This window comes from Canis aureus, chromosome 19, assembly GCF_053574225.1.
Source record: "Canis aureus isolate CA01 chromosome 19, VMU_Caureus_v.1.0, whole genome shotgun sequence".
NCBI lineage: Eukaryota > Metazoa > Chordata > Mammalia > Carnivora > Canidae > Canis > Canis aureus.
In genome coordinates this window covers 7,671,811-7,687,985 of record NC_135629.1, presented here as the reverse complement: position 1 = coordinate 7,687,985, position 16,175 = coordinate 7,671,811, and the positions used below count along the sequence as shown (strand labels likewise).

The 16,175-nt window shown below is 40.6% G+C and overlaps 1 pseudogene; it reads right to left on the bottom strand.

The window, feature by feature from the left end:
• Positions 1-1,502: 1,502 nt before the first annotated feature.
• LOC144291165 (large ribosomal subunit protein uL4 pseudogene) lies at positions 1,503-2,815 on the bottom strand (annotated as a pseudogene).
• Positions 2,816-16,175: the final 13,360 nt, after the last annotated feature.

The following is a 16,175-nucleotide window of genomic DNA, read 5'->3' as shown; positions in this document are numbered from 1 at the left end:
TTTCCCCCAAGGAATTCATTCATTCATTCATTCATTCATTCATGTATTTTCTTATTGAAACCTTCCTCTTCTTTTAGTCCTAGCTCACATATCACCTCCTTCCAACTGGGAATAATTGTTCTTCCCTCTGTACCCACATAATCTTTGCTTATATCTCTCCAGCCCTTGTCTTAAATATCAGCTGTGTCCATTAAGAACAAGTATATAAGGCATAGGGACTCTCTGAGGCCAGGCACCATTTCTTTTTTGTCTTTCTACTCTTTTATGCCTAGCATAATGTCTGAAACAAAGTTTCTGAAATTGAGAATGTCATAGGCTGGTGATAAAACTAAACATATATACAAAGCAATTATAGTAAAATGCAGACAAGATCTATGCCACAGATGTGGTGAGACAGCCCTTCAGGGTTTCTGGGAAAGCTTCTTGTGGGGGAAGGTGATGATTGGATGAGGTCTTTAAAGATGACCAGCAGTTCACCAGACAGGAGTGATAACAGAGTAGTAGTGAAAATATTCCAGGGAGGGACACCTGGGTGGCTCAGTGGTTGAGCATCTGCATTTGGCTCAGTGTGTGATCTTGGGGTCCTGGGGTAGAGTGCTGCTTTGGACTCCCCTTGGAGAGCCTGCTTCTCCCTTTGCCTATGTCTCTGCCTCTTTGTGTGTCTCTCATGAATAAATAAATTTTAAAACAAAAACATTCTAGGGAGAAAGAACAGCTTCTACACTGCATCTGGGAATTCTCACTTTGGGAGGATATTGTGTTTTCCAATGGACTTCTGGAAGATCACAGACTCTTATGGTATCAAAGAAATGAATGACTAATAGTAGAAACAGAGGAAGGAAACAGAGCAGGTATCTCATATGAGAGGCAGTATAATACAGTGATCAAGAGTGAGGACTCTGGATCCACTCTGCCAGGTTTGAGTACTTGGCTCAGCCACTTATTATCTGTATGACCTTGAGCAAGTGGCCTGTGCCTCAGTTTCCACATGTATAAAATGGGGGTAATAATAGTGCTTACCTCACAGGGTTGTCACAACAACCAAACTGGTTAGTATATATAAAGTGCTTAGAAAAATACCTGATATGTAGTAGGTATTTTTTTAAAAAAGATTTTATTTATTTATTCGTGAGAGACACAGAGAGAGACAGAGGCATAGGCAGAGGGAGAAGCAGGCTCCATGCAGGGAGCCCGATGCGGGACTTGATCCCCAGCCTCTGGGATCATGCCCTGAGCCAAAGGCAGACACTCAACCACTGAGCCACCATCCAGGTGCCCCTGTAGTGGGTACACATATATATGTGTTTGTTATTATTATTAATTATTATAATTATTTAATGTCCTTGAAATTTAAGCAAGTCAGCAACTATCTACTTATCTCTTTGTAAAACTGGCCCTGAATTATGGGAAAAACTGAGTTGGCAAAGACCCCAGTTAGAGGAGAGAGAGTTAATTATTGTATCCCAAGTCCATCTTTTTTTTTTTTTTCTCACTGTCTTTGATCAGGTCTTTATTTAAAATTAGGTGTCCAAAATGATTTGACTTTTATGGAATAAACAAATACAAGTTTTTAGGTAGAAGGCTTTTTCTCTTCTGTGGTGGGTTTCTTGTCAGCTGCTGGTTTCTTGGTAGCTGCAGCCTTTTTTCCTACCAAAGGTTTCTTTGGCTTTTTCACACCAAGAGCCTTCTTTCCTTTCTTCCCTACCATGGCCTGGAACCCCCTTCTCACCTGATTTGGCTTCAAAGGCTGCTGCCACCTTATCCATCTGGAGTTTGTGATTCTTGGCCTGGCGAAGAATGGTGTTCCGGCGCGTGGTCTTTGCATACAGGTTTAGCTTCTACATAATTCTTAGGTTCTTCAGTGGATTCTTCTTCAGGACTCTACGATGAATCTTCTTGCGTGGTGCTTGGAGGGATCTCTGGATCTCTGGGCTTTTCAAGATTCTGCTAAATTCTGTATTAAGCATCTTATGCATGGCAAGGTTGTAGTTACTCTTGAGGCAGGCAGCCTTACGCCAAGTGCCATACAGATTGTCTAACTTGTGGAAAGCACTTCCAGTCCAAATGCAGAAGTGTCCCACATGCCCACCAGGAGCAAGTTTCAGAATGTTTAGTTTGCTTTCATTAAGTAAAATAATTCCAGGGATGTTTCTGAAGGCCTTGATGATACCATTGTCTTCATTGTGGATGATGCAGGGTCCCCTGCACTGGATATGACAACGGTTTCTCATTTTGCCCTTGTCAGCTCTCATTCGCTGAGAGGCATAGACCTTTTTGATATCATTCCAGGCTTTAAGTTTCTTAAGAAGCAAAACAGCCTCCTTGGTCTTCTTGTAGCCTTCAACTTTATCTTCAACCACCAAAGGAAGTTCAGGAACTTCTTCAACATGATGACCTTTAGACATGACTAGTGCTGGTAAGGCTGAGGCAGCCAGGGCACAGCAGATGGCATATTGCTTTTGTGTTGTGTTCACTCTGCGGTGCCAACGGCGCCAGGTTTTGGTTGGTGCAAACATGCGGCCTCCATGACACATATTTCCAAGAGCACTCTGGCCAGAACAGTGAGTCCCACCCCTCGAACTCTGGGAATTTGAGTCACAGCTCTGCCAGTACCCCAAGACTCAGCACTGGTTTGATGACTTGCTAATTCACTGACAGCATATGGCTGTCTGTTGTTTTTGTGCAAGTTGGTGTGAACAAAGTTCACGATATCGGGTTGAATGGGAGCCTTAAACACAGCAGGCAAAGTAATATTTTTGCCAGATGATTCCCCCTTTTCGGAGTATACAGATATCAATGGATGAGCACACGCCATCGTGGGGAGAGGAGAGGAGAGGGCCCAAGTCCATTTTAGCCACTAAAGTCTGTAATCAGGATTTGGGATAGAGCAACATGTCCCAAAATGGGCTTTCATTGAATTATTACTATTTGGAATTATTTGGGAAAAAATTTCATGATCAACTAAGTTAAGGAAACTGTATTAAATAGAGGCAAATAGATTTCTTTACTGTGGGATTTCCCAGAGTATTAATAGATTAATGTGCATTGTGAATCACTCAAAGAAAAACAGAACATGCAGCACTTTCGAGTTTCCCAAACCATGTTTTCCTCTTCCCTCTCTCTCCTTCTCTCCCCCTCCCTCTTTCAAAATCTTTTGGGATTAATATTTCATGGCATCGGTTTGGGAAACATTGGTACCAAGCACTCCTTTGCTGTCAGATAATCATCTCAAGGTCCCAAACCAATCAAGACTTATTTACGCAGACCTCTTTTGCCTGCAGGAACAAGAGGATGCCATAACCTAAGAGATACATTAAGGAGAAACATGAATTACTGTTATAATTTGTGGTTATAAAATCCCAAGAATATCTATGCCTTTGTCTGAGGCTGTCTTTGTTCAGACTCCAAGCTGACAAAATTCTAGGAATCATCTTCCTATTTAGAATGACATTTTCCAAATCTCCAGGGTCTGAGCATGTGACCCTTTGCCTGGCATCTTACTAATTTGGGCATCATCTGGGCCTTTTCATGGAGAGAAATGATTGAAGAAGTACTACGGCTGGTGCCCACACTTCTTTATTAGTACTTCCATGCTGAAACACCAAAGCCATATGGAGAAAGTTCTCTTATTAGGATGTTATTTCTTTCCTATAACTTTATCTTAAAAATTATCATGACTTTTTGTTGATGCATAGCTCTGTGAATTTGAACACATGTATAGATTTATGTAAACAAATCAGGATATAGAACAGTTCCCTCACCCCAAAACCATCTTTTTGTGTGCTTATTCAGCACCATCTGTATATCTATTTTGGTGAGGTATCTGTTCAAATCTTTTGCTTATTTTATTGTAGTTTTTGAATTGTTTGTTTTCTTGCTGCTAACTTTTGAAAGTCCTTTGTACATTCTGGATACGAGTTCTTTGTCAGATATGTGATTTGCAAATACTTTCTTATACTTTGTGGCTAATCTTTTTATTTTCCTGACAATGTCTGTCACAAAGCAAAAGTTTTGCTTTTCATTCAGTTCAATTTGTCAATAGGGAAAAAATTTTCTTTTAAAGATCATGCTTTTGGTGTCATGTGTAAGAACTCCGCCTAACCCTTGGCCACAAAGCTTTTTCTCCCATGCTTCCTTCTCAGAGCTTTATAATTTTAGGTTTTACAATTAGATCTATGATCTATTTTGAATTAATTTCTCTATTAGTTGGGCAGTTTAAATAAAGATTTATTTTCTTACATAGAGATATATAATTTGTCCAGCACCAGCTGTTAGACCATTTTTTCTCCCCCTTCCTTTTTTCTTGTTTTTTTTTTTATTATTTTTCTTTTTTTTTTAAAGGATTTTATTTATTTATTTCATGAGAGACACACACACACACAGAGAAAGAGAGAGAGAGAGGCAGAGACACAGGCAGAGGGAGAAGCAGGCTCCACGCAGGGAGCCCGACGTGGGACTCAATCTCTGGACTCCAGGATCATGCACTGGGCTGAGGGCGGCGCTAAACCGCTGAGCCACCCGGGCTGCCCCCCCCTCCTTTTTAAAAAGATTTATTTACTTATTAATGAGAGACAGAGAGAAAGAGAGAGAGAGAGAGAGAGAGAGAGGCAGAGACGCAGGCAGAAGGAGAAGCAGGCTCCATGCAGGGATCCTGATGCAGGACTCAATCCCGGGACTCCAGGACCATGCCATGGGCTGAAGGCAGGTGCTAAACCACTGAGCTACCCAGGGATCCCCCATTTTTTCTCCCTTAAATTGCCTTTTCACTTTTGTGAAAAATCAATTGGTTATTTTTTATGTGGTGTATTTCTAGACTCTCTTCTGTTCCATTAATCTATATGTCTGTTCCTCCTTACTACTGCATTGTCTTGCTTAATTGAGATTTATAATGCCTTAAAATTGGGTAATGTGATTCCTTCAATTCTATTATTTTTTTCCCCAAAATTGCTTTGTGTTCTAGTTCTTTTGCCTTTCCTTATATTTTAGCACCAGCTTATCTATATTTGCAAAAATTCCACTGGGATTTGTATTGGATTATGTTAAATCTGTAGATATATATGGGAAAAAAAATGACTTCTTCACTAGGTTATAGCTTCCAATCCATGAACATGGTATATCAGTTTCTCCAATTATCCAGGTTTCTTTCATAGTTTCCTTATTTTATCACTTTAAATATTTTCTGACCTTTGGCCAGAAAGCTGGAAATTTATCTATTCTGCTCTGCTGCTCACTTCCAATGAGTACACCTACATGTGGGATCAAGAAAGAGAAAAATAAGCAGGTTTGCCCCACCTTTTTAGGACCACATCTCTTCTGATCAGAAACTCTCAGAGTTTCAGGTTCCTGTAAGTCTCTATTGCCACAACTATCACTGCCATTGCCACACAACCTAGTGCACAGAAACTGAGAAAAGGAAAGAAGAAAAAGAAGAAAACATCAGGCAACACCCTTATGTTGCTCCTACTGCCATAACTAGAAGACTTCTCCCTGTCCATATGAATGTTTTCTTCCAGGTTGGGGCTGTGTTGAGTCCAAGCTGGAAGACATTGGAGTAAAAACTGAAGTGGCAAACTCTCTTTCAGTTTAATTGGAATTCTAGTCTTTTTTTCCTAATTTGTATTTATTTTTCAGAGACCTCAAATATCTGCTTCAAGCATCATGTTTAGGCCTTATAGTTGCATTCAGTGGATCACAGACAATAGAATGAGCTTATTCCATCATACCCAGAACAAAAGCTCCTTTGATATTATTTAAATAATAAAACTTAGGATCTAAGAGATTAAGGAAACATTTTTAAGGTTACATAGAAAGTGATGAATCTGGGATTGGGACCACATTTGAAATCTCCGTGAGTATGATCTATACAAATAGTCTACATGTTACATATTTTTTTTTAATTTTATTTATTTATTTATTTATTTTTTTACGTTACATGTTTTAAAAGTCAGGTTTATTGAGGTACAATTCAATTACAGTTAAATCACCTTTTATTTTATTTATTTATTTTTAAAGATTTTATTTATTTATTCATTCATGAGAAACACACAGAGAGAGAGAGAGAGGCAGAGACACAGGCAGAGGGAGAAGCAGGCTTCATACAGGGAGCCCGATGTGGGACTTGATCCCAGAACCTCAAGATCACAACCTGGGCTGAAGGTGGCGCTAAACCACTGAGCCACCTGGGCGGCCCTAAAATCACCTTTAAATAGTGTATGGTTCAATGAGTTTTGACAAATATATAGTTATGTAACCACCAATATAACCAATGTATCAAATATTTTCATCACTCCAAAAGGTTCACCATGCTCCTTTCTAGCTAATTTCTTATCTGTATCTCTAACTTTTGTCAACTACTGAAATGTTTCTATCTTTATAGTTTCATCTTTTTGAGAATGTTATAATGGACTCATACAGAACACAGGCTTTTGTCTCTTGCTTCTTTCATTTAGCATTAATATTTTTGAGATTCATCCACAGTGTGCGTGTGTGTGTGTGTGTGTGTGTGTGAGAGAGAGAGAGAGAGAGAGAGAGAGAGAGAGGCAGAGACACAGGCAGAGATAGAGACAGAGAATGAAGGAGAGAATTTTTTTCTTTTTTTAATTGCCAAGTAGTATTCTGTTGTATGGCTAGACCACAGTTTGTTTATCCATTCACCTGCTGATGGAATTGGACTAATTTGTTCTAGTTTTAGAAAATTATGAATAAAGTCTATATTCTTTTATAAAAAGAATAAATTTTATTTATTTGAAACAGAGAGAAAGAGAGAGAGAGATAGAGCAAGCACAAGCAAGGGGGAGGGATAGAGGGAGAGGGAGAGGGAGAAGCAGACTCCTGGCTGAGCAGGGAGCCAGATGCAGGACTCCAACCCAGAACCCTGGGATCATGACCTGAGCCAAAGGCAGACACTTAACCGACCTAGCCTCCCAGGCGCCCCTAACGTCTATATTCTTGATCACTATACAATGTGTCCTAGAATAACATAGTTAGATTTGAAAGGAATCTTCAAGATGGAATGGCTTATTAACCCCAGTAATCTTAATGACTATTTCCATTTACATACTATGTAAATGGAACAGACCCTGTTCCACAGACCCTGTGCTAGGCATTTTATACACTCACATTGTTTCTTTGTTTACAATGTTTAGATAACTTCCCAACCTTCTCACCATGAAGGACCCATATTTGTGAGTTCCTGGTGATGTATTTATTCAACATAATGAGTGTATGTGTGCATTTATATGTCTGTGCCAAGCACTGGCTGGACCCTGGGAAACAGGGAAAAACAGGGAAAAGACAAGACATAGGGATCCCTGGGTGGCGCAGCGGTTTGGCGCCTGCCTTTGGCCCACGGCGCGATCCTGGAGACCCGGGATCGAATCCCACGTCGGGCTCCCAGTGCATGGAGCCTGCTTCTCCCTCTGCCTGTGTCTCTGCCTCTCTCTCTCATTCTCTCTGTGTGTGACTATCATAAATAAAAAAAAATTAAAAAAAAAAAAGAAAAGACATAGTCTCTACCTCAAAGTCTACAATCTGCTGTGACTATATCCTATGTACTCTACCTTTTGAAATAATTTCTATCACACAAACTGAATCATTAATTAAGTGTAACTCATTCCTTCATCTGTAGAACACTTGGGGTAAGAGTAAGGTCATAGGATTAGCAAACAAAATATTTCTGTTCCCACTCTTATGCTTTGAGAGGTGTATTCATTTGGATGCTTTCTGTTACATGAAACAATCTGGCTTCAAAGTAGCTTTAAATAAATTCAGAGGTAAAGTAGGCTTATTGCAGCATTCACAGTACTCCAAATGTGGAAACAACTGATGTGCTTGTTAATGGGTGAATGGATAAAGAAGATGTGGTGAATATATATAATGAAACATTATTCATTCATGAGAAAGGAGATCCTGCGATGTGTGACAACATGGATGGATCTTGAGGACATTATGCTAAGTTAGAAAAGCCAGAGAAGACAAATACTGTATGATGTCACTTGTATGTGGAGTATAAGAAGCCAAACTTGTAAAAACAGAATGAAATGGTGATTGCCGGGGATCCCTGGGTGGCGCAGCGGTTTAGCGCCTGCCTTTGGCCCAGGGTGCGATCCTGGAGACCCGGGATCGAATCCCACATCCGGCTCCCGGTGCATGGAGCCTGCTTCTGTCTCTGCCTCTTTCTCTCTCTGTGACTATCATACATAAATAAATAAAAATTAAAAAAAAAAGAAATGGTGGTTGCCAGGGACTGGGGGGTGGAGGATTAAGAGCAGTGTTGCTCTTAAGTGTACAAATTGCAGCTAATAGTAATTAAGTCCTAGAAGATTTAATGCACAGTATAGTGAATATAGACAACAGCTTTATATTACAATCACCAAACTTGCTAAGAAATGAGATATTAACTATTCTAATCACAAGGAAGAAATGGTAATTATGTGACATAATAGAGATGCTAACTATCACTACAGTGGCAATCGTATTACATGTATAAATGTATCAAACCAACATGCTGCACACCTTAAATTTAAACAATGCTATGTTAATTATATTTCAATTAAAAAATAATCTGCTACTGAGAAGGAGAGAAGGGACAATAAGAATGGACAGTAGGTTGATGTGATGGAAATAATCTATGTTTACCACACTTCTTCCTTCCTGGCACCCGGAAAAACTATGTTTCTCAGTTAGATTGGAGTCCTGTGATTGAGATCTGGCCAATCACAGGAGGAGGCAGATGAAGTGATGTGTACCTCTTCCAGGCATCACTCTTTAAAAACATCTCATGCACCTTCCTATAATCCTTTTCTTCCCTGTAGTTAAGTTGGCATACTTGTGATAAGGGTGAAGGCTATCTAAACTACCCTGGACTGATATGTGAGCAAGAACTAAACTTTTATGGCGTTAAACTCCTGGGGGGTTATTTAGTACTATAGAATAGCAGAAGTAATCCTGGTAGATTAGTAGGGCAATGGTTTTTAAAGTGTGGTCCTCAGGGGCACCTGAGTGTCTGCCTTCGGCTCAGATCATGATCTTAGGGCCCTGAGATGGAGCCTCCGCATTGGGCTCCCACTTAGCAGAGAGTCTGCTTGTCTCTCTCCCTCTCCCTCTGATCCTCCCCCTGTTTGTGCTTTCTCTGTCTCTTTCACAAATACACACATACATATATTCATACATAAAGTCTTAAAAAAATAAAGTGTGGTCTTCAAACCAGCAACTTGGGCATTACCTAGGATCTTGTTAGCTGCTAATTTTTCTGGTTCCCTATCCCAGGCCTATTGAAAAAAAATATTTGGGTGGGGGGCAGGACCTAGCACCCTGTGGTTTAACAAGCCCTCCAGGTGATTCTGTGGCATTCTACTGTTTGAGAACCCTTAATTTAGGGAATTAAAGGTGTCAGAAATTGCTCTCTGTTCTTCTCAGCTGCCTTGTAGCAGGTGCCATGTTCTTCCTCTCCTCCCCCAGCTGCTGAGCTTGATTTCAGTTGTCATAGAACCTGAAGACACTACTGCTTCAGTTGTGATGACATGTTTATCTGCCATAAGTACCTGTGCCCATTCTGGTATGACATCCTTCTCTTCTTCTCCAGATGTAGGTGTAGTGGCCCAAGCTCAAACTACTGTGCCCTTTGCTGGCTCTGAAGTAATTCTCCAGTTGGCTTCCATGGTGACAGTCCCCTCCCCTGCACCAGTAGCTCTGTTACATAAGCAGCTTAAACCCATTCCTCCATCTTCTGTAAAAATTATAACTAATATCCTGTGAAGCCTGATGTTTTTTTATTGCTCTGGACAGGCTTTTGGAAGGTAAAAGAATAATTTTATTTGGAAACATTGAAAGTAACCAGAGGATCTTTTAAATTACATTTGAAGTCCACAGGGGTCCTAAGACTCTGAGCTAGAAGTACGACTGATCTAATCCTACTCACCTCATTTTAAGATGAAGCCATGAGGTTCAAGGAGGTGCATGGGCCACCCCAGTGCCTCTAAATTAAGTACCAATATCTTTTTTTTGTACCAATATCTTTAATGATGTTTGACATTTAACGATCAGCATGCTATCTTTTTTAAAAAGATTTTTATTTACTTATGAGAGAGAGAGAGAGAGAGGGAGAGAGAGGCAGAGAGGGAGAAACAGGCTCCATGCAGAAAGCCAGATGTGGGACTTGGTCCCGGGTCTCCAGGATCACACCCTGGGCTGAAGGCGGTGCTAAACCGCTGGGCCACTGGGGCAGCCCAATATGCTTTTTATTTTTTATTTTATTTTTTAAAAAGATTTATTTATTTATGAGAGAGAGAGAGAGAGAAAGGCAGAGACACAGGAGGAGGGAGAAGCAGGCTCCATGCCAGGAGCCCAACGTGGGACTCGATCCCGGGACTCCAGGATCACGCCCTGGGACATGCTATCTTTAAAAACATAATGGTATGTTTAGGTAACTGTAAACATTCTTTCTTTTAATACTGATAAGATACACATAACATAAAATTTATCAGGTGAACCATTTTTAAGTGTACAGTTCAGCAGCATAAAGTATATTCACATTGTTGTGCAACCATCACCAGCACTCATCAGCAGAAGGTTTCATCATTCCAAATTGAAACTGTACCTGTTAAACACTCACCCTCCATTCCTTCCTCCTCTAGCCCCTGAAAACCACCATCTAATTTTCCCTCTCTATGAACTGGACTACTCTAGGTACCTTGCATAAGTTGAATTATATAGTGTCTGTCCTTCTGTGACTGATTTACTTCACTTAGCATAATGTCCAAGTTTCATCCATACGGTAGCATGTGTTAGAATTTCTTTCATTTTCAAGGCTAAATAATATTACATTGTAATGTATAGACCACACTTTGTCTATCCATTCATCTGTCAATGGACACTTGTGTTGCTTCCTTTCATTGTTTGGCTCCTGGGAATAATGCTGCTGTGAACATAGGTATACAAATATCTGTTCAAGTCCCTGCTTTCAATTATCTTGGGAACATACCAAAAAGTAGAGTTGCTGAATCATGTAGTAATTCTATTGAATTTTTTGAGGAATTGCCATACTTAGTATCTGTCTTTTTGAGTACAGTAGGTGTGAAGCGGAATCTCATTGTGGTTTTCATTTGCATTTCCATGATGAGAAAGGGTTTCACATTTTATCCAAGGTTTTTCTTCTAAGAGTTTTATAATTTAAGCTCCTGTATGTCTTTGATTCATTTTGGGTTAATTTTTGTATATGATGAAGTAAGGTTCCAACTTCATTCTTTTGCACGTGGATATCCATTGTTCCAGCACCATTTGTTGAAAGATATGTTTGTTCTTCCCTGAATTATCCTAGCACCTTTGTAAAAAACCAATTGATCATAGATGTAGGGGTTTATTTCTGGGTACTTTTATTCCATTGATCTATATGTCTATCCTTAGGCTAGTACCCCACTGTCTTGATTTCTATAGTTTTGTCTATTCTGGATCCCTTGAATTCTACATAAATTTTAGGATCAACTTTTTAATTTCTGCTAAGAATCTGGGTTAGATTTTTTTTTTTTTGAGAGAGAGAGAGGGAGGAAGGGGAGAAGGAAAAGGAGAGAGAGTCTTAAGCAGGCTCCACACTCAGTGCACAGCCTGATGTGGGCCTAAATCTCACGACTCTGAGATCTGAACCAAAATCAAGAGTTGGATGCTTGACTGACTGAGCCACTGAGGCCCCGAAGCCAGCTTAGATTTTTTTTATAAGGATTGTACTGAATCTGTAGATTATTTTGGAGAGTCCTAATTATTTCACAGAGTCTAGTTTTTGTTGTGGTTGAGGCAAGCACAGAGAGAATAAAGAAATAAGCTTCTCAGTCTCAGACCTGATCCTTAAAAGGAGGTTGAAGCACAAGTGGAAGTCAGTGAGAAGAAAGGAAGGGGTAGAAGGAAGCATCTGAGACTGGTGAATAAGCATGTACAGTGCCTGGAGTGTGTGTGTGTGTGTGTGAGAGAGAGAGAGAGAGAGAGAGAGAGAGAAACAGGGACAGAAAGATGAAGGACATAGAAGAGATAAAGAGATAGACAAGGACAGAAGGAAAGATTTAAGGGGGCTTGGGAGAGAAAGAAGAGAGATGAGACACAGAAACAGAGATTGAAAAATATTGAGACTAAGAGAATGAAGATAGGAGATGAAGCATTAAGGAAGTGCAAGTAGCTCAGTTCTGTGGAGTAAGTGGAATAAGTGCTGAATGATAAGTCTGGAGAGATAGCAAAAACTGAATCATGAAGGACTTCTAAAAGCAGACTTAATCATTTTCCTGGTTTATGGAGTCAGGATTCTATTTATTGTGTGCTCCCACTGTAATGGAGAGAATGAGGCTTTGGGGCTAGAGTTAACAATGTCAGCTCAGGCCTTGTGTTCAACAATCCTTGTGTATTCACCTTTCCCCAGAGAATAGTTACCAGAGCAAATGGCTGCAGATCCTTTTAGAAAAGGACTAGGGGATCATTTCTGTGTATACTGGCTGTGGTGTTGCAAAGGTCCTTCCTCCTGGGGACCTAGCCTCCTATTCAGTCAGTGGATTCTAGGTCCAAAACCTGGCCCAGGTCTGGAACTGGGCAAGGGATCAGACTTTTTCTTAGGATAACTGTCCTAAGCCTCCAGATCATTCCTCCTTGATTTCCTCTGATTATACAAGCTGCCTATCTATTTTGCCCAAGGATGTTGTGCACTATTAACTAGCTCTGTGGGTCAGGCCCCTTGGCTGCCACTCCAACCCTGCTGTTTACTATGATAATTGCATCCACCTGGCTTCTGGAGATTAAATGCCACCACCTGGCCTCTATTTTGGGGTCTTATCCCCTCTGCTGCTATTAGTGAACCTAGATATTGCCATTCTTTCCTGCTTTTAGTCTTGGCTTATGAAAGAGCCATTTATCACAGAATTTTTGGTGATGCCAGTGTCCCCATCACCAACCCATTCTCCAAGTCTTGGTAAATGGTGTAGCCTCTGGGCATTCTATGGAATATAATCTTCTGGTGTGTCTTTTGGTGTGTCATGGTACATCCACTTTCCTGAGCATTTTAATAGTATCTTCCACGGTCAGCCATGGCAGTTACAGCTTCACTTTGCATGGGCCATCACTTTTTTCCATGTTTTTCATAACCATTTAAAGGAGAATTTGTATCATCTCCTGGAGTTCTCTGCCAGGGTGTTAATTCCTGTATTAGGAGAGAGTGTTTGGCAATCAATAAATACTCTGGAATCCAATCTTGTGTTCTTTTTTTTTTTAATATTTTATTTATTTATGACAGATACAGAGAGAGAGAGAGGCAGAGACACAGGCAGAGGGAGAAGCAGGCTCCATGCACCGGGAGCCCGATGTGGGATTCGATCCCGGGTCTCCAGGATCACGCCCTGGGGCAAAGGCAGGCGCCAAACCGCTGCGCCACCCAGGGATCCCTAATCTTGTGTTCTTGATCATAAGCCCCCTTGACCAAACATTCTTGGAATGTTTGGTATTTGAATGTATTATAGCTCTTTGGGGGTGGGGTGTAGCCTGCTTCCTTCCCTACTGGCTCTGCCATGTCACCTAGCTATAGGCCTGGTGGCCAGAACAGGAGGTGGGGATAGATCCTAAGTAGAGGTATTTGTTGTAGAGAGTCGTCTCCATGTTTTCCAAGTAAGAGGTGGGGGGAATGCTCGCTCTTAATAAGAAGGGTGGACCACTTATGCTGGCTCAGGGCTTCTAGAGGAAGTCTAGATCAGATGTCGCTTTCCTGAGTGTAAGGGGCCCATGTTTTCCCAACCCCGGCCATAACCTTGAGTTGACAGATCTGCCTTGATTGAGTAGTTAATCTTCCTTGGAGCTTGGACATTCTATTAGGTCTAGGCCTGGTTCTTGGTCTCCACCCTTCTGCTGCTGTAAGCTATCAGGAGGTCTCTTGGCTTTCATATGTAGCTTTTCTCTTTTCCTGGGCTTTTTAAAAAAGTTAAAATCAATTTGCCAACATACAGTATAACACCCAGTACTCATCCCATCAGGTGCCCTCCTTAGTGCCTGTTACCCAGTCACTCCTCACATGTAGCTTTCAATTGCTTGTTGATCCAGCAGCTTTTCATGATCTCTATCAAAGACATCAATTGTGTTATGCAATAACTGTCTGTAGGTTAAATTGTGGCTCCCAAAAGATCTGTGTACCCCACACCTCAGAATGTGATTTTACTTGGAAATAGGGTCTTTACAGGAATAATTAAGGGTCTTGAGATTATCCTGGATTAAGGTGTGCCCTACGTCCAAAGCTGATGTCCTTTAAGAGAAGGGATAGGGAAATTTGAGGGACAGAGGGAAGGCAGTGTGAAGACGGAGGTAGAGGTTGAAGTTATGAAACCTCCATGAACACCCATGAAGAGAGACACATGGAGCAGATACTCCCTCAGAGGCTCCAGAAGGAACCAGCCCTGCTGACTTTTCAATTTGGGGCATTTGGCCTCCAGAACTATGAGAGAATATGTTTCTGTTGTTTTAAACTGCCACATTTGTAGTAATTTGTTACAACAGTGCTAGGACACTACTGCTCCATCCAATCCCACTGTTCTCATAGCTACAATAAGCCCATACTTCTAAACACCTAATAGATCACACCAGCTCATGTTTCCATCAGTACATGCCATCCTGATTCATCACAGGTGAATGTTTTAACAATTGGATCATCAGCACCTTGTGCTGAGGGCTGTCTGTGCTCTACCTACTGTTAGTGATGGAGTCTTCACTGGTGAGTGATTTAGGTCTAAAGCCTCATCTATTGCCTGTTTTCCGAGACCTCTCCTGCTACCAGCTGTCGCAGATTAGATTCTCTGTAAGCAGTTGCTGAGACAAGGTTTGGCATGCAGGATATTTAATAGGGATCACTAGCTGTGGCAGAGAAAGAGTGGAGGTGGATTGGGTAGAGGGAAAAATTGAACTGTAATGCAGACATGAGAAAGACTTGGCTAGCCCCGCTGGGGCTACATTGCAGTGGGTCCATTTCCATTGATCCCCATCTACAATTGGTCTTTGGATAAGGACAAGCCCTGAAGCCAATCTTGCAGGAGATGACAGCTGGGGCAAGTCCTTCTTTTAAGGGGCATATGGGCAGCTCATATCTGTGTTCACTGCTTCAGCATAAAGGTGAAAGAAGTTTTATCCTCATTAACAGTTGAGAAAACTGAGTCTGACAAAGGCTGAGTAACTACTAGCCCACCATTGGCAATTAGCAGAAATCAACCATGAATCTTCCAGAAAGAAGGAAACTAAGATTGAGGGTTACTGTGTGCCAGGCACTTTAGGAAATTTCACATGTATTTCCCCTTGGGTCCTCATAACCTTTAAAGGCATTCATTACTTTCGCTAATTTTAGAAGGGAACTAAAGCCTAGAGGAGTTAAGTATTTTGCCCAAGGCCAATGGGATTGGTAAGAAATAGAAATAGCTAGAATTTGAACCTAGGTCTATGTGATTCATAATCCTTTAAGAAGCCAAGAAGGAACGTTGCCTCTCATGTTCTTATAGTCAAAAATCCAGAGAGGAGCATTCCATAATTAGCTGGAGCTCAACTATTATCTAGTGAAAGGCAAAGTGTGTTTCTAGTCTTTATTTAGAACAACGGGATTGCAGGCAAAATCTGAATCAGATATCATCTGGCAGCTTTGCAGGAGGCTCCTTGTTGGAAGGTTTGATTTCTTCTTGGATGATGTGGAATGAGATAAGTGGTTAGTCATACATGTGACAGAAAAACAAGACTGGCTTACTGGAAAAAGCTAGAAAAAAAGGGCTTTTTAAAATAAGCACTGACTGTTTGCTATGAGAGAATTCTGGTGTTAGAGTCAGAAAGGCTCAGATTTTTAAAATAATTCTTTTTTCTGATTACAAAAGTAATTTATGTTTATTATACAAGGATACTGAGCAGCAAATAGAAGAAAATTATAATCATTTAGATCTCTACCACAGAGATAATCATTGCTAACATTTTGACGCTGAGCCTTCTAGTTTTTTCTCTTGTGAATAAATACCCACTGATATATCTATTTATGTAAAATATATATGTGCATTTACATATAATTATGTTTTATAGGTCTTATTTTTACCAATATGGTACCTATAATGTACAGATTACTTTTTAAATTTACTTTTTTTCAGATTACTTTTTTTTTTTTTTAAAGATTTTTTATTTACTGGAGAGAGAGA